Source organism: Rattus norvegicus, chromosome 12 (assembly GCF_021556685.1).
Source record: "Rattus norvegicus strain SHRSP/BbbUtx chromosome 12, alternate assembly SHRSP_T2T, whole genome shotgun sequence".
NCBI lineage: Eukaryota > Metazoa > Chordata > Mammalia > Rodentia > Muridae > Rattus > Rattus norvegicus.
In genome coordinates, this window is record NC_141545.1 from 12,900,283 (window position 1) to 12,919,415 (window position 19,133).

General features: G+C 45.3%; 1 long non-coding RNA gene across 1 annotated transcript in view; it reads right to left on the reverse strand.

The window, feature by feature from the left end:
• Positions 1-19,133, reverse strand: part of LOC148002175 (uncharacterized) — a 37,767-nt gene extending 18,634 nt beyond the window's left edge. The window contains exon 1 of the long non-coding RNA XR_015634206.1: positions 18,931-19,133. This is a non-coding gene — a long non-coding RNA (uncharacterized LOC148002175). The remainder of the gene's footprint in view (positions 1-18,930) is intronic.

The window sequence follows — 19,133 nt, forward strand, 5'->3', positions numbered from 1 at the left end:
TTCCTGACTCTCACTGACAGCCCAAACCTCCTGAGGCCTCATCTCCACTGGAGGACACCGAAGCCTCAAGCTTCTTCACAGGGTCTTGTCCCTTTTAGAGGAGCAGGGTGTCTGCAGGGCACCTTCTCGGCTAAGAAAATGGGGGGGGGGAGGGGATGGAGAGACGGCTCAACCGTTTAAAGCACTGACTGTTTTTCCAGAGGTCCTGAGTTCAAGTCCCAGCAACCACGTGGTGGCTCACAAACCATCAGTAATGGGATCCGATGCCCTCTTCTGGTGTGTCTGAAGACGACGACAGTGTACTCACATACATAAAGTAAATAAATAAATCTTCATCCAAGAAAGAGAAAGAAAAAAGGAGAGAAAGAGAAAGAGAGAGAGAAGGAAGGAAGGAAGGGAGGAAGGAAAGAAAGAAAGAAAGAAGGAAAGAAAGAAAATGGGGGGGGGAGAACAGGCTTTGAGTGACAGGTCAGTGTGTCAGCCCTCAGGTAGCCCCACACATGCTTGCTTTGAGCAGAAGTGTTTTTGCCATTGCAGACCCCAGTCTCCAGCAGGTAGCTATCCTTGGATCAGCCAATGAGTTTTATTTTCTGAGGTGGCAGCCAATGCTGTTGACTAGGGACAAGGCCCTACCAGAAATTTCTCTTGGAGCTCAACTTACACAGTTTCCCCTATTGCCCTGTGAGCAGGTAGATGTCAGCAGACAGGGGACTGACACAAAGGGCTCTGGGTTCTCCCAGAGGTGGAATGAGGTGCACATTTCCATAGCACGCTCCTTGTGTGACCTCTTCAGATCCATTTCTAAAGTTGTTCCTACATCGTGGAATTCCCTTCAGAGTTAGGCAAGGTTTTGTAAGTACAATGATAACACAGTCCCTTGCTTTATAACTTCTTTATGGCTAAGAACAGTGGTGCGGGCATTCAGGGCAGTTTAATTCATTAACGCATCATTCACAGCACAGCAACGCCCCTGTCCTTCCCCGACTCACTGTCCCCAGCTTCCTCGGGCCAATCATTTTTCTCTGCCTGATTTGTCTGTCGCTGTCTTTGGTCAATGCTGCTGTTCATTTACCTAGCAACTTAACCAGTGCTTCCTGATGTCTGAGGCAGAGTATGTGCTTTTCGTGCGTGAGGCACTGTGTTCAGTCCCTGGCAATGTACACATAACATATCTGTACACATGGGGAAGTCCATTGTTCAGCCTTCCCTCAGATTTACATTTTATAAAAAGCGTGTGTCATCTCTGTGACATTTTCAGTCACTGCTACACTGATCCGTGTCAATCAATATAAATGTGGTCCATTTGTTTTTTCACTATAGCTATTATGTGATATAGATATTACACAATAATATCCCCTTGTGTAATACGGTATTCCGTGTGCATTCGATTGGTTCATAAACATTTGGGGATTTTATTGTTTGGTTGCAAAGAGATTTTTTTGAGATATCATTCATATTCTTAGTCCTTTTTCATGTTGCTGTAATAAAAATATTCAGACAAGCCAAGCCTAGTGGCATAGGTCTTTAATCCCAGCACTCGGGAGGTAGAGGTAGGTAGATCTCTGAGTTCAAGGCTGGCCTGGTTTACACAGTGAGTTCCACGACAGCCAGAGCTACAAAACAAAACAAAACAAAGAAACAAATATATTCAGACAAAAGCAATTTAAGGAAGAAAGGGTTTACTTAGCTCACAGTTTCAAGTTACAGGTTACAGTCTAGTTGACTCTCTGTTGCCGTGACAAGCACATCCATCCACAGTAACTTGGGGAGAAGAGGGGTTACTTCATCTTAGGTCATTGTCCATCAAGGGAAATCAGGGCAGGAACTCAAGCAGGAACCTAGAGGCAGGAACTGAAGCAGAGACCATGGAGGACCACTGCTCAGAAGCTTGCTCTTACACTCATGGTCAACTACCTTTCTTACACAGCCCAGGACCCACCAGCTTAGGGTTGGCACCGCCCACAATGGGCTGGGCTGTTCTCCATCGATTAGCATTGAAGAAGATGCTGCACAGACAGGCCAATCTGAGGGCGGTAAATCCTGGACTAAGATTCCCCTCTTCCCAGGTGTGTCAAGCTGACAACCGAGCCTAACCATTGCATAGTCCATTGTGGCAGGAAAATGGTGGTGGCTGGAGCTTGAGGAAGCTGGTCACATGGCATCCATGCTAAAGAAGAGGGGAACCAAAACAGGCTTGCTGATGCTTGGCTGTCTCTCTCCATCTATACAGTCCAAGGCCCTAGTCAGAATGGTGCCATTCACGGTGAGCAGGATTTCCCACTTCAATTAATGTAATCAAGATGATTCCCCCACAGGCTTGCACAGAATGCCATCTCCCAGGTGATGGCATCAAGATGGCAACACTAGTCATCACACGCACTGTATACAAGTTACCTATTTACAGTGTGTCATTCAAGTTACCTATTTACAGTGTGTCTTTTGGGGTTCTGTAGTATATTCTCACCCTGGGAGGCCACCACAACTGGCATTTGTGTTACTTTGTATCACCCCAAGAAGAAACCCTAAATACCCATCAACACTGATTTCCCACTGCTCTCCCTTGTTTCCAGCCTCCGACAACTGAACAGATTCCCCTGTACAGAGTATTTGTGAGCACAGAATTATAGCATCTTCAGCTTTTTTTTTTTTTTTATTAACTTGAGTATTTCTTATATACATTTCGAGTGTTATTCCCTTTCCCGGTTTCCGGGCAAACATCCCCCTCCCCCCTCCCCTTCCTTACGGGTGTTCCCCTCCCAACCCTCCCACCATTGCCGCCCTCCCCCCATAGACTAGTTCACTGGGGGTTCAGTCTTAGCAGGACCCAGGGCTTCCCCTTCCACTGGTGCTCTTACTAGGATATTCATTGCTACCTATGGGGTCAGAGTCCAGGGTCAGTCCATGTATAGTCTTTAGGTAGTGGCTTAGTCCCTGGAAGCTCTGGTTGCTTGGCATTGTTGTACTTTTGGGGTCTCGAGCCCCTTCAAGCTCTTCCAGTTCTTTCTCTGATTCCTTCAATAGGGGACCTATTCTCAGTTCAGTGGTTTGCTGCTGGCATTCGCCTCTGTATTTGCTGTATTCTGGCTGTGTCTCTCAGGAGCAATCTACATCCGGCTCCTGTCGGTCTGCACTTCTTTGCTTCATCCATCTTGTCTAATTGGGTGGCTGTATATGTATGGGCCAAATGTGGGACAGGCTCTGAATGGGTGTTCCTTCAGTCTCTGTTTTAATCTTTGCCTCTCCCTTCCCTGCCAAGGGTATTCTTTTTCCTCATTTAAAGAAGGAGTGAAGCATTCACATTTTGATCATCCGTCTTGAGTTTCGTTTGTTCTAGGGATCTAGGGTAATTCAAGCATTTGGGCTAATAGCCACTTATCAATGAGTGCATACCATGTATGTCTTTCTGTGAGTGGGTTAGCTCACTCAGGATGATATTTTCCAGTTCCAACCATTTGCCTACGAATTTCATAAACTCGTTGTTTTTGATAGCTGAGTAATATTCCATTGTGTAGATGTACCACATTTTCTGTATCCATTCCTCTGTTGAAGGGCATCTGGGTTCTTTCCATTTTCTGGCTATTATAAATAAGGCTGCGATGAACATAGTGGAGCACGTGTCTCTTTTATATGTTGAGCCATCTTTTGGGTATATGCCCAAGAGAGGTATAGCTGGATCCTCAGGCAGTTCAATGTCCAATTTTCTGAGGAACCTCCAGACTGATTTCCAGAATGGTTTTACCAGTCTGCAATCCCACCAACAATGGAGGAGTGTTCCTCTTTCTCCACATCCTCGCCAGCATCTGCTGTCACCTGAGTTTTTGATCTTAGCCAATCGCACTGGTGTGAGGTGAAATCTCAGGGTTGTTTTGATTTGCATTTCCCTTATGACTAAAGATGTTGAACATTTCTTTAGGTGTTTCTCAGCCATTCGGCATTCCTCAGCTGTGAATTCTTTGTTTAGCTCTGAACCCCATTTTTTAATAGGGTTATTTGTTTCCCTGCGGTCTAACTTCTTGAGTTCTTTGTATATTTTGGATATAAGGCCTCTATCTGTTGTAGGATTGGTAAAGATCTTTTCCCAATCTGTTGGTTGCCGTTTTGTCCTAACCACAGTGTCCTTTGCCTTACAGAAGCTTTGCAGTTTTATGAGATCCCATTTGTCGATTCTTGATCTTAGAGCATAAGCCATTGGTGTTTTGTTCAGGAAATTTTTTCCAGTGCCCATGTGTTCCAGATGCTTCCCTAGTTTTTCTTCTATTAGTTTGAGTGTGTCTGGTTTGATGTGGAGGTCCTTGATCCACTTGGACTTAAGCTTTGTACAGGGTGATAAGGATGGATCGATCTGCATTCTTCTACATGTTGCCCTCCAGTTGAACCAGCACCATTTGCTGAAAATGCTATCTTTTTTCCATTGGATGGTTTTGGCTCCTTTGTCAAAAATCAAGTGACCATAGGTGTGTGGGTTCATTTCTGGGTCTTCAATTCTATTCCATTGGTCTATCTGTCTGTCTCTGTACCAATACCATGCAGTTTTTATCACTATTGCTCTGTAATACTGCTTGAGTTCAGGGATAGTGATTCCCCCTGAAGTCCTTTTATTGTTGAGGATAGCTTTAGCTATCCTGGGTTTTTTGTTATTCCAGATGAATTTGCAAATTGTTCTCTCTAACTCTTTGAAGAATTGGATTGGTATTTTGATGGGGATTGCATTGAATCTGTAGATTGCTTTTGGTAAAATGGCCATTTTTACTATATTAATCCTGCCAATCCATGAGCATGGGAGATCTTTCCATCTTCTGAGGTCTTCTTCAATTTCTTTCCTCAGTGTCTTGAAGTTCTTATTGTACAGATCTTTTACTTGCTTGGTTAAAGTCACACCGAGGTACTTTATATTATTTGGGTCTATTATGAAGGGTGTCGTTTCCCTAATTTCTTTCTCGGCTTGTTTCTCTTTTGTATAGAGGAAGGCAACTGATTTATTTGAGTTAATTTTATACCCAGCCACTTTGCTGAAGTTGTTTATCAGCTTTAGTAGTTCTCTGGTGGAACTTTTGGGATCACTTAAATATACTATCATATCATCTGCAAATAGTGATATTTTGACCTCTTCTTTTCCGATCTGTATCCCTTTGATCTCCTTTTGTTGTCTGATTGCTCTGGCTAGAACTTCAAGAACTATATTGAATAAGTAGGGAGAGAGTGGGCAGCCTTGTCTAGTCCCTGATTTTAGTGGGATTGCTTCAAGTTTCTCTCCATTTAGTTTAATGTTAGCAACTGGTTTGCCGTATATGGCTTTTACTATGTTTAGGTATGGGCCTTGAATTCCTATTCTTTCCAGGACTTTTATCATGAAGGGGTGTTGAATTTTGTCAAATGCTTTCTCAGCATCTAATGAAATGATCATGTGGTTCTGTTCTTTCAGTTTGTTTATATAATGGATCACGTTGATGGTTTTCCGTATATTAAACCATCCCTGCATGCCTGGGATGAAGCCTACTTGATCATGGTGGATGATTGTTTTGATGTGCTCTTGAATTCGGTTTGCCAGAATTTTATTGAGTATTTTTGCGTCGATATTCATAAGGGAAATTGGTCTGAAGTTCTCTTTCTTTGTTGTGTCTTTGTGTGGTTTAGGTATAAGAGTAATTGTAGCTTCGTAGAAGGAATTCGGTAGGGCTCCATCTGTTTCAATTTTGTGGAATAGTTTGGATAATATTGGTAAGAGGTCTTCTATGAAGGTTTGATAGAATTCTGCACTAAACCCATCTGGACCTGGGCACTTTTTGGTTGGGAGACCTTTAATGACTGCTTCTATTTCCTTAGGAGTTATGGGGTTGTTTAACTGGTTTATCTGTTCCTGATTTAACTTTGATACCTGGTATCTGTCTAGGAAATTATCCATTTCCTGAAGATTTTCAAATTTTGTTGAATATAGGTTTTTATAGTAAGATCTGATGATTTTTTGAATTTCCTCTGAATCTGTAGTTATGTCTCCCTTTTCATTTCTGATTTTGTTAATTTGGACGCACTCTCTGTGTCCTCTCGTTAGTCTGGCTAAGGGTTTATCTATCTTGTTGATTTTCTCAAAGAACCAACTTTTGGTCCTGTTGATTCTTTCTATGGTCCTTTTTGTTTCTACTTGGTTGATTTCAGCTCTGAGTTTGATTATTTCCTGCCTTCTACTCCTCCTGGGTGTATTTGCTTCTTTTTGTTCTAGAGCTTTTAGGTGTGCTGTCAAGCTGTTGACATATGCTCTTTCCTGTTTCTTTCTGCAGGCACTCAGCGCTATGAGTTTTCCTCTTAGCACAGCTTTCATTGTGTCCCATAAGTTTGAGTATGTTGTATCTTCATTTTCATTAAATTCTAAAAAGTTTTTAATTTCTTTCTTTATTTCTTCCTTGACCAGGTTATCATTGAGTAGAGCATTGTTCAATTTCCACGTATATGTGGGCATTCTTCCCTTATTGTTATTGAAGACCAGTTTTAGGCCGTGGTGGTCCGATAGCACGCATGGGATTATTTCTATCTTTTTGTACCTGTTGAGGCCCGTTTTTTGACCAATTATATGGTCAATTTTGGAGAAAGTACCATGAGGAGCTGAGAAGAAGGTATATCCTTTTGCTTTAGGATAGAATGTTCTATAAATATCCGTTAAGTCCATTTGGCTCATGACTTCTCTTAGTCTGTCTACGTCTCTGTTTAATTTCTGTTTCCATGATCTGTCCATTGATGAGAGTGGGGTGTTGAAATCTCCCACTATTATTGTGTGAGGTGCAATGTGTGTTTTGAGCTTTAGTAAGGTTTCTTTTACGTATGTAGGTGCCCTTGTATTTGGGGCATAGATATTTAGGATTGAGAGTTCATCTTGGTGGATTTTTCCTTTGATGAACATGAAGTGTCCTTCCTTATCTTTTTTGATGACTTTTAGTTGGAAATTGATTTTATTTGATATTAGAATGGCTACTCCAGCTTGCTTCTTCTTACCATTTGCTTGGAAAGTTGTTTTCCAGCCTTTCACTCTGAGGTAGTGTCTGTCTTTGTCTCTGAGGTGTGTTTCCTGTAGGCAGCAGAATGCAGGGTCCTCGTTGCGTATCCAGTTTGTTAATCTATGTCTTTTTATTGGGGAGTTGAGGCCATTGATATTGAGAGATAATAAGGAATAGTGATTATTGTTTCCCTTTATATTCATATTTGGATGTGAGGTTATGTTTGTGTGCTTTCATTCTCTTTGTTTTGTTGCCAAGACGATTAGTTTCTTGCTTCTTCTAGGGTATAGCTTGCCTCCTTATGTTGGGCTTTACCATTTATTATCCTTTGTAGTGCTGGATTTGTAGAAAGATATTGTGTAAATTTGGTTTTGTCATGGAATATCTTGGTTTCTCCATCAATGTTAATTGAGAGTTTTGCTGGATACAGTAACCTGGGCTGGCATTTGTGTTCTCTTAGGGTCTGTATGACATCAGTCCAGGATCTTCTGGCCTTCATAGTTTCTGGCGAGAAGTCTGGTGTGATTCTGATAGGTCTCCCTTTATATGTTACTTGACCTTTTTCCCTTACTGCTTTTAATATTCTTTCTTTATTTTGTGCGTTTGGTGTTTTGACAATTATGTGACGGGAGGTGTTTCTTTTCTGGTCCAATCTATTTGGAGTTCTGTAGGCTTCTTGTATGCCTATGGGTATCTCTTTTTTTAGGTTAGGGAAGTTTTCTTCTATGATTTTGTTGAAGATATTTACTGGTCCTTTGAGCTGGGAGTCTTCACTCTCTTCTATACCTATTATCCTTAGGTTTGATCTTCTCATTGAGTCCTGGATTTCCTGTATGTTTTGGACCAGTAGCTTTTTCCGCTTTACATTATCTTTGACAGTTGAGTCAATGATTTCTATGGAATCTTCTGCTCCTGAGATTCTCTCTTCCATCTCTTGTATTCTGTTGGTGAAGCTTGTATCTACAGCTCCTTGTCTCTTCTTTTGGTTTTCTATATCCAGGGTTGTTTCCATGTGTTCTTTCTTGATTGCTTCTATTTCCATTTTTAATTCCTTCAACTGTTTGATTGTGTTTTCCTGGAATTCTTTCAGGGATTTTTGCCATTCCTCTCTGTAGGCTTCTACTTGTTTATTAATGATTTCCTGTGTTTCCCTAAGTGTGTTCATGTCTTTCTTGAAGTCCTCCAGCATCATGATCAAATATGATTTTGAAACTAGATCTTGCTTTTCTGGTGTGTTTGGATATTCCATGTTTGTTTTGGTGGGAGAATTGGGCTCCGATAACGGCATGCAGTCTTGGTTTCTGTTGCTTGGGTTCCTGCGCTTGGCTCTCGCCATCAGATTATCTCTAGTGTTACTTTGTTCTGCTATTTCTGACAGTGGCTAGACTGACCTATAAGCCTGTGTGTCAGGAGTGCTGTAGACCTGTTTTCCTCTCTTTCAGTCAGTTATGGGGACAGTGTGTTCTGCTTTCGGGCGTGTAGTTTTTCCTCTCTACAGGTCTTCAGCTGTTCCTGTGGGCCTGTGTCTTGAGTTCACCAGGCAGCTTTCTTGCAGCAGAAAATTTGGTCTTACCTGTGGTCCCGAGGCTCAGGTTCGCTCGTGGGGTGCTGCCCAGGGGCTCTCTGCAGCGGCAGCAACCAGGAAGACCTGTGCCGCCCCTTCCGGGAGCTTCAGTGCACCAGGGTTCCAGATGGTCTTTGGCTTTTTCCTCTGGCGTCCGAGATGTGTGTGCAGGGAGCAGTCTCTTCTGGTTTCCCAGGCTTGTCTGCCTCTCTGAAGGTTTAGCTCTCCCTCCCACGGGATTTGGGTGCAGAGAACTGTTTATCCGGTCTGTTTCTTTCAGGTTCCGGAGGTGTCTCAGGCAGGTGTCCTGCCGCTCCTTGGCCCTCCCCCACGGGAGCCCAGAGGCCTTATACAGTTTCCTCTTGGGCCAGGGATGTGGGCAGGGGTGAGCAGTGTTGGTGGTCTCTTCCGCTCTGCAGCCTCAGGAGTGCCCACCTGACCAGGCGGTTGGGTCTCTCTCTCACCGGGTCTGGGAGCAGAGAGCTGCTGCGGGCCGGGATCCGCGGGTGTGGGACTTCCGGTAAACACAGACCGTGCCCGGTCCTAGAGAAATTCTGCTTCCGTGTGTCCCAAGCTCACCAGGCAGCTTTCTTGCAGCAGAAAATTTGGTCTTACCTGTGGTCCCGAGGCTCAGGTTCGCTCGTGGGGTGCTGCCCAGGGGCTCTCTATCTTCAGCTTTTTTTATGCCTGGTTCCTGTCACTCAGAATAATGTTTCCGAGGTTTGTCCACCCCATGGACACTTCTGTCGTTGATTGCTAAGTCAGCTCCCATTTTCTATTCATGTATTCATTAGTTTATGGGCATTGAGCTGTTTGTTGATTGCTTTCTGCCCTCGCTGAGAGTGCTATTACAAACATCACGCCGTGTTATTTCCTGGGCACATGTGCAAGAGTTTTCTCTGGGGTGTATTCTCGGAGCTGTTGAAACATACGGAAAGGAAATGCTCAACTCCAGGAGATATCGCCAAAGTGCCTTGCGAACGGCTCAAACGATTTCCTCCCTTGCCAGCAAAACAGAAGCTAGCTTGACCTATTCACTCCCTCACTTCACGGGCATGGTCCGAACCCCCAGTTTCTGTAAAGGTTGTTTACATTTTCTTTTTTACCAGGTCAGCCACAAATCTGCCCTTGACCTATTACCTGCTAACTAGGTTCTAATGGAGATCCGGACAGAAGCCCGGTGGCTCCTTCCATAATTAGCAAGTCTTCTGCTTAATAGTTCTAGCTTTAGCTCCCTGACCCAGAATCCCAGTGTTTTGGCTACTTCCTTCCGGGGCCAGCTCTATGTTTTATCTGCTGGCTTGGGCTGGCATCCCACTCACGTCTCCTTAGGTAGACACAGACATGCTGCCTGCGTCCTTGGTCTCAGTACCTCTTGGTCCTGTAATAAAAATCACTCCCCAGGCCCCGTTCCAACGCCCACCTCCAGTGACATCCACCACATCCAGGTAGCAGAACCGGCAATGAAGGAAGGAACCTTGATGCCTCCCACCCAAGAGAGAACTCCCCTTTCCATTTGAATGACTCATCCTGGGAGGGCACAAAAGTCAGCCTCAGGGTGTGTCTTTCCACTGCCCATCAGTTTATGAGGCCATTGAATTCCAGTTACCAGGAGCATGGCTTCAGTTCCCATGGACCGCGCTCGCTGTAGAATTTTTTTTTCTTTATTTACTGTCCTTCCCATTAATTAAATTTCACTAGCAGTTTCCCTCCAGAGGGCTCTCCAAATAACGTCTACAACAAACACTACAGAAAAGGCTAGCTCTGAAAATCAGCGGGGACAGGAGAAACAGGAGACAGTGCGATATATACCACATGCATGTCTTGATTCTCAGACGGAGCCTTGCTTATGGCTTAGGCTGGCCCCTGGCTTGTGCCCCTCCCGGCTTAGGCCTTCTGAGTGCTGGGGTTATAGGCACTGCCCACCATTGCCCATCTTACAGAGGACTTTTAGACCTCTGGTAGACAGGGGGACATTTGCCATCCACATCAATGTGCTGTTCAGTCAGTTAAGGTCAGAGTGTCTCCAGATCTGCTCCCATGGGAAGGACAGAGCTGTGAAAGTCCAGTGGCCTTTGCTCATGCAACCCCCTTCCCCACCCACTCCCCCATGCGGTGCCCCCAACCCTGGGCCACAGGAACATGTCAGAAAGCTTTCTGCCTCCAACTCACTAAGGGTCTTCCAAGGCTCTATGGGGCCCGCATGGCTGGCTATGCATGTGAGCAAATTATTAATTACTTAGCCTTAACTGACTTGGCTTACAGGTCTCCTCTTAATCTGCAAGAGATGTGTCTTAAGACTTGTGCAGTGGATAGCTGTAGTTATAGACAGTACTAATCCCATATATTCTCTCTCTCTCTCTCTCTCTCTCTCTCTCTCTCTCTCTCTCTTTCTCTCTCTCTTTCCCCTCTCATCCTTTCTTTCTACCTCTCCGTTGCCCTCTCTCTGTCTCTCTGTTTCTCCATATCTCCTTCCTTCCCCTCTCTCTGTCTCTATCCCTCTGTCTCTCCCTCTCCTTCCCTCCCTCTCCCTCTCTTTTCCCTCTCCCTCTCCTTTTCTCCTTCCCTTTGTCTCTTTCTCCTTTCTCTAGCTCCTCCCCCCTCCCTGTCTCTCTGTTTCTCTGTCTATCTCTCTGTATGTCTGTCTCTCTCTGTGTCTCTGTCTCTCTGTCTCTGTCTGTCTGTCTCTGTCTCTGTCTCTCTCTCTCGTGTGTGTGTGTGTGTGTGTGTGTGTGTGTGTGTGTGTGTGTGTGTTATCTGGACAAAACTTCAGGAAATTTTTTTTAGTGTAGTTCACCTGTGTGTATGTCTGTACTATGTGTGTGCAGTGCCCATGAATGCCAGCAGAGGGCACCAGATCCCCGGGACTGAGTTGTAGACAGCAGTGGGCAGCCACCAGGCCCTCTGCAAGAATGGCCAGTGTTCTTAACCACGGATCCATCTCTCCAACCCAAGGAAGAATTTATTTTGGCCCAAAGTTAGGGAGGTGTCAGTCCACTGGGGGGAGGGGGAGCCACTCCCATCATGGTTGCCAAGAACAGAGAGAGGCCTGCCATAGTAGGCTCCTTCCTGGTTTTCCCTTTTATTGTAGTTGAGCCCGCAGCCTATGGTTCAGTGCTGTCCACATTCAGGTCTCCCTGACCCTTAATCCTCTCTGAAGTCACCCTCACCGACACACCCAGAGGCATACTTCAGTAATCGAAGTATTTCTCAGGCCAATCAAGTTGACAATCACGACGTCACACATGCCCGTGATAAAGTTGATTCTTTAAGCACAGTAAGATGCTAGCATACTACAGATCTAAGCTGCCTCAGTGTGTTCACAGTCTTTCTTTATTAATCCCAAACTGATCACTCTTCTACTTAAAACACGGTGTGGTGTTATTGCGGTACACGTAAATCACCAGCATCGCCATGCCTCAGCTTTGGAGCCATCGGTAAAATAAGCATCACTTGAGTAGATACACCAAGATGGCCTTGACCATCCACCCGGCAGCATGGGCAGCCATTGTGGGACTTGTGGGCGGAGAGCTTATACAACAGCAAGCGTTGGGCACTGAGATGGCAGGTGCCCCAGGAGGGATGGGGCAGGCAGTCCTATTCCACCATGTTATCAGAGTGGCATACAATGTTCTGGTGGTTTGAATCAAAATGGCCGCCATGGGTCCGTAGATTAGGATGTTTGGGGATGGGGCCCAGGGAGTGGCACCATTTGAAAGAAGTAAGAACTTCTTATTGGAGGGAGCATGTCACTGGGGGTGGGACTTTAGGTGTCAGAATCCCAAGCCAGGCCCAGAGGTTCTCTCTCTTCCTGCTGCCTGTGGATCGGAATGCAGAACTCCCAGCTTCTCTGGCACCGTGTCTGACTGTGTGCTGCCATGCTCCCACCATGATGATAATGGACTGAACTCCTAAAACTGTAAGCCAGCCCCAATCCCTGCTCTCTTTATAAGAGCCTTGGTCATGGCGGTGTCTCTTCACAGCAATAGAAGACCGACTAAGACAACGTAAAACGTATTATTTCTGAGATATTTTGCAGTTAATATTTTAGATCACGGTTGGGCCTCAGGAGGCCATGTCACAAGTATTAGTCACCACTGTGTAGGTCATTTTAACTTTAATTTTTTTTTCAAATAAGAACAATACCAAGTGTGCTCTTGAAGCTCTTTCTTGATGCTAAAATAGGAAGTATCCTCGGACTGGGTCAAAAATGTCACACACGCGTGAAGACTTAATATGTTTCATACGTATTAGCGGATTACCATCAGGAATGTCAAGCCAGTTAATACTCTCAACAAAAATGAAACTGTAGGAGAGTCTACCCATGTCTGCTTGGGCAATCTGTGTTTGTAAAGCTTTTCCAGAGGCGTGTGGAGAAAGAGTTAATCTTTGGCTTAATCTTTACCTCTTCGATAACCTTTGAACCTCAGCATTTTTAAAGGATTGGAGTAGCGTGTGGCTCTGGCGCATGAAAATGAAAGATAAAGTTACAAGAATGGATTCTTTTTCAATAAACAGAACTGTTAGAGACAATTAAGCTACAGTGAACCACTGTACCTGCTTAAGGTATACATCGGAACGTTCTGGAACATGTGGACCCGTGAACAGTAAGGGCAGAAGGAAGCTTCTCTTCACCCTCCAAAGGTTCATGGGAGTGAACTGCCCATAGACATGAACATGAGAGAAAGGTGTAGAGAGAGTCTCTCCTAAGCATCACCTGTCAATAAAAAAATGTTGGCCAATGAGCTGAGGCAGGAAGTAGGAGGTGGGGCACTGGCAGAAAGAGAGGATTCTGGGAAATGGTGAGAGAAGAAAAGGAGCTGTGGTAGATGCTGTGGGAGCCACTAAGGAAGACTTAAGGAGGAAGCAGCCCAGGACTGAAGGAGAGGTAATTAACCATGTGGAAGGCATAGAATAGTTTGAATGGGTTAAATAAGTTACGAGCTACTCAGGGGATGAATCAAAGCTTATGGCCAAGGCATTTATTAATACATAATTAGTCTCAGAGTTGTCATTCTGGGAACAAGAGATAGAAAAGAGAAAAAATGTTTTGTTTTGTTTTGTTTTGTTTTTACAGAAGGGCAGATGGGTTCATCTGACATGCCCTGGGGAATCAATCACAGGATAGTGATTTCCCCAGGAAGTCAATGAGCTCTGGATCTGCTCCTTCTCTTAGGAGAGAAGAAAGGGATGGGCCCCCAAGGCCACACCTTGGCTTGTACATAAGTCCCTCCTTCTGACTCTCTCAGCTGTTTTTCCTATAGAGCTCAGGCCCACCTACATAGGGATGACACCACCCATAGTGGGCTGGACCATCCTGTATCAATCATTCATCCAGAAAATGGTGGCCACAGGCCAATCTGATGTGTGTTGCTTCAATTTTGGTTCCCTCTCTCCTAGTGTATTTGGCTGACAAGAGCAGGTAACTATGACAACTGTACAGGAGGAAATCTAGAGGACCCTGAATGTTACAAACTAACTTTCTTTATTTATTTATTTATTTATTTATTTATTTATTTATTTATTTATTTATTTGGAATATGACATTTCTACTGATCCTCTTGGAGTTTCACATCAGGCACCCTGATCACATTTACTCCCCAGTCTTTCCTTGTTTGACCTGCCTTGTGACCTCACCCACCCACCACCCACCCCCAGCAAAAAAAAGTAAAAATAAAAATCAAATAAGAATTAAAAAAAATCCAAGTCCAATTTGTGTCATCTATAAACTCTCTGGATTGGAGCATGGTGAAACTCCCAGTGGTCCACCCCTTAAATAGATCTGAGTCCTTCCCTCCCACACCTCTGCCAGAAGCCACCGATTGTGAAGAGCTACTCTTCAGCACCTTATCATGCCGCTTAAGAGTTCTCTTCAGTGGCTTCCTGTCTAGCTGTTACTTAGGGGGTGCGGGGCAGGAGGAGGATGGGGTTGTCACAGAAGCCTTCCATGTCCCTCCCTCTCAGCTGTGTATCTGCAGTTATCAATATCAGAGCAATCCTTTTGCCTCCTTGCTCTCCAGTCAGTGGGAGCACAGATCATGGGTGTCTACATGGTTTCTGGTGACAGCACAGACCACGAACTCAGCCTCTGACCACAGTGGACCATGAACCCAAACAGGACCCTTGGAGGCAGCCCCAACTGTGGACATCACCATGGCCTCAGGTGGATCAGTGTGACCGTGACAGCCACACAGCCCACAGACATCCACGTGGCCTTTGGTAGTAACATGAGCCATGGAGATCAACTTGGCAGAAGGACCTCAGACCCAGATATGGCCCCCGGTGACAGCACGGATCCAGATATCACCATGGCCTTAGATGGCAGTGCAGGCCACACAGATCAGAATGACCCATGGCAGCGGGACAGCTCACAGACACCAACATGAATTCAAGTGGCAGTTCAGACCACAGACATCTACGTGGCCTTCAGTGACAACACTGGTCACAGACATCAACGCAGACCCTGCAGTAGAATCCAGACATGGCCTTCAGCAGCAGCAGGGACCCAGACATTACCATGGCCACAGATGGCAGCTCGCAGGTCAATCACATCACTATGGCCTATGGTGGAGGCACAGCCTATGGACATCCAAGTGGCTTCAGGCTGCAGCACAATTGATGGACACCCGCATGGCCCTCGGTGATAACACGGGCCACAGACACCAACAGAGCCCGCCATGCCCACCTCATGTTATAAACTTTAAATGCAGGAGATTTCATTTAAGACAAAAGCACAAACCATGAAAGAACAGATACCGTGGGCTTCATTGAAATCAAATACTTTTAGCTCTGTAAGAGACTGTTTAGAGAATAAAAAGAGAAGCTAGATACTGGGAGAAAATATTCTGGGATTCACACACCTGACGAACAAGTTGCATCTGAAATATACAATATACATTTTATTTTATTTTTTTAGAAAACTGGTCTTTACCAACCAGTTTTAAAAAAAGATTTATTTATTTATTGTATATAAGTACACTGTAGCTGTCTTCAGACACACCAGAAGAGGGCATCAGATCTCATTACAGATGGTTGTGAGCCACCATGTGGTTACTGGGATTTGAACTCAGGACCTCTGGAAGAGCAGTCAGTACTTATGATGGTTTACATATCCTTGGCCCAGGGAGTGACACTATTTGAAGGTGTGGCCTTGTTGGAGGAAGTGTGTCACTGTGGGGGTGGGCTTGGAGACCCTCCTCTTAACTGCCTGAGGATGCTCAATTTTTTCCTGGCTTCCTTCGGGTGCAGATGTAGAACTGAACTCAGCTCCTCCTGCACCATGCCTGCCTGGATGCTGCCATGTTCCTGCCTTGATGATAATGGACTGAATCTCTGAACCTGTAAGCCAGCCCCAGTTAAATGTTGTTCCTTTTAAAACTTATATTGGTCATTGTGTCTGTTCACAGCCATAAAACCCTAACGAAGACAGTGCTCTTAACCACTGAGCCCTCTCTCCAGCCTACAATATACATTTTGAAGATTATTTGTTTTATGTTTGTGTTTCCCTGCTTGTCTGTCTGTGCACCATAGGGGTACAGTGCACACAGAGGCCATAAGAGGGTGTCAGACTCCCTAAAACTAGAATTACGTATGGTTGTGAGCACCTGTGTGGATGCTGGGAACTGAACCTGGGTCATCTACAAAAGCAGCCAGTGTTCTTAACCATTAAACTTTCTCTCCAGCCCCCAACAATTTGCACTTAAAACACAAAAATAAGAAATATCCCAAGTTTACTAAGGGACAAAAGACCTGAATAAACAATGTAAAAGACTCACAGATAGCAGCAAAGTATCCAAAAAAAGATGCCGGACATTGAATGCCACAGGGAGAGGAGGAAGAGGAAGAGAAGGAGGAAGAGGAGGAAGAACAAGAACGAACAAAGACATTAGAGAAGAATAGACAAGAGAAGAGCAGAGCATTCAGAATCTGCTCAGTGCTGTGGCTCAGAAGTTATGAATCCCGTTGACGGACAGCTAGTTGACTGGGGTCAGAACTTCAGATACAACAGGAGTAAATAATCCCCATTTCTTTTGTGGTTCTTTCCTGGGAGCTGGGGACCGAACCCAGGGCCTTGCGCTTGCTAGGCAAGCGCTCTACCACTGACCCCAAGAGAGCCTATTTTTAAAAGTTCCCTGTACTGTCTCTCCTGAAAGACTAACTTTCCATGCCTGCCGAAACCAGGTGAGTAGTCCGGCTCCTTCAGAACTCAACTTTGTCCTTCTCCCTTGCCGATCTTGCTCGATTCCCATCATACTTTGCACCTAGACTTGTACAAATGGCAGTGTTTATCTGGTAAAGGATTGGTCCTACTAATGAGTACCATGCAGGACCTAGACATCCATTCCGTTCATTTTTGCACAGGTAGAGCCACAGACTGGTTCTGGGATGACGGCAAGGAGTGTGACATTTTTCTCGCTCCCGTGGGATGAAATTTAGTGCACAAAGCCAATGGTTGAACACTGACCTGTGACGAGTGTCTGGCAGTGAGCATGCCTGATGCTGTGGGAATGTCGACAAGACATTAACTAGTTCTAGAGGCAGACATTCTGGAACAAAACTCAGTGGCAGGTGGTGAGCCGTGCTCATGCCAGAGACAAGGAAGATGGCGGCAGGTGGTGACAGAGGCAAGGACACGGAGTGCCACTCACAAGGTCAGAAGGGAGAACGTGAAGGGCTGCCCTGGGAGAAGGACAGAGAAGAGCAATGGGGAGCCAGGCAGTTGGGTGTGGGGTGAAAGGAAACAGGGAGACCAGTGGCATCTAATATTGGGTTCCAGGAGGCCCTGGAAATGGAGCTGAAGGACCATTTTGAACTCTGGACAGGATCCATGGAAAAGGTCATAAGGCCAAGCCGAGCAAGGCCTGGGGCGCTGGGGCTCACTGAGTTGCTCACCTGAGGCCTTGGCTTAGGACTCCCAGCTCTGCTCAGTCCCCACCCCCCAACCCCATCCCCTACCCCTCCATGGCTTTGATACCTCCAGCCTCCTGCCTTGACAACACTCCTTTAGCCACCAACTCCTTAGCCCCAGCCACACTCGCAGTTCCCTCTCTCTGGGAGGTGCTTGTTGAGATCCTGCAGGTGGATTCCTGACTCTCTGAGTTGCCTTGGTCTTGGCACTTCATCACGACAGCAGGGAGGTGCCCAATACCCACGTGACCGTGTTAAAGCTCTGCAGACATCCTTTGAAGTAAAAAGTATTCTCAAGTAAAGAAAAAGGTCTGGGCTTGGCCTAAGCTGCTCCTGAAGATGATTGCTTGGCCTTGGCATCCGAAGATCTGGCTTTCGGCCCGTAATGTTTGCTGCTTTTGCGACCCTTCCTTTCAGTTTGATGCAGGGAAGAGTCCGTGAACTGACAAAACGGCGTCCCCTTTCAGACCGCAGCAGACAGGAAGTTGTCTGTTAGGCAGTGTCGAGGCCAAGTTCAACTTTGCCGCACCTGCTACTTAATCGGGTACAGGAGTGATGGCGGTAGGTTTAACGAAATGACACAAAGTGCCCAGCTGCCGCAGGAAAAGGACCCAATGACTGTCGGTACAAGAAGTTTTCAGTTTGGGGCACACTAGAGAAAGCAAGCACACCATAGTGACCTCATACTTTGAGCTTGCCCAAGTTGTAACCTCAAGGGCTGTGGCTTCTAAACCTCTCTCAGGTTTCGCGGGCCATTCACTCACCCGCCCTCCTAGATCAATGACCCATGGGTCTAGAAGGCAGAGGATCTGGACAGCAACTTGTTTCAGAGGGAAAAAAAAACCCATGCTGCTGGAATTAAATAATGTGAGAATAATTGTGCGTATCAGAAGCCAGTGGTGCCTGTGGCCCTCCTAACTGTGTAGCTTCTGCGGAGGCTGCTGGGAAAATCGATGTTCCACGTAGTATTTTGAAGAAACAGAGTAAGGAAATGAAATTCCCAATTCATTTTATGAAGCTAGTGTTACCCTGATCCCGAAATAGATACAGACAATCCAGAAAAGAAATCCACAAGTCAGTGGCACTTAGGAGCATATAAATGCTCTTGAAATAAATGCCAATAAGATTCAGTAACACGTCAAAGGAGTTAATCATATCCCACAAGCAAAGGAGACTTGATCTCAGGTTGACTTAGTATTGCAAACCCATAGTGTAATCCACTAAAATAACACACACACACACACACACACACACACACACACACACACAAATAGTTTGATAAATCAGTAAAGGAAAGCATGTGATAAATTTCAGTAGTGGCCACTGTGGTTTCAAAAAAAAAGAAAAAAGAAAACACATACACACACACACACACACACACACACCACCTCAGAAAAATAGGAACAGAGTGGAAACGCCTCAAGCTGATAAAAAATAATGCTCACATTCTCCCTTGATTGGAACACAGCCTACCTTCCTCTGAGATCGAGTCGGATAGTCAGGCACGGGTCCCTGGTCACTCAGAAAAGCTCTAGAAACAAGTTCCTGTCAGTACCTTGAGGGAAAGTGAAGCCATTTCCTGGTCAACTGTTCTCTGTTCGTCTATGGAGTAAGGAACTGTTGATTGACAGGGGCTTGGACAGTCTCACAGTCAACTTACTGTTTTGTACTGTGAG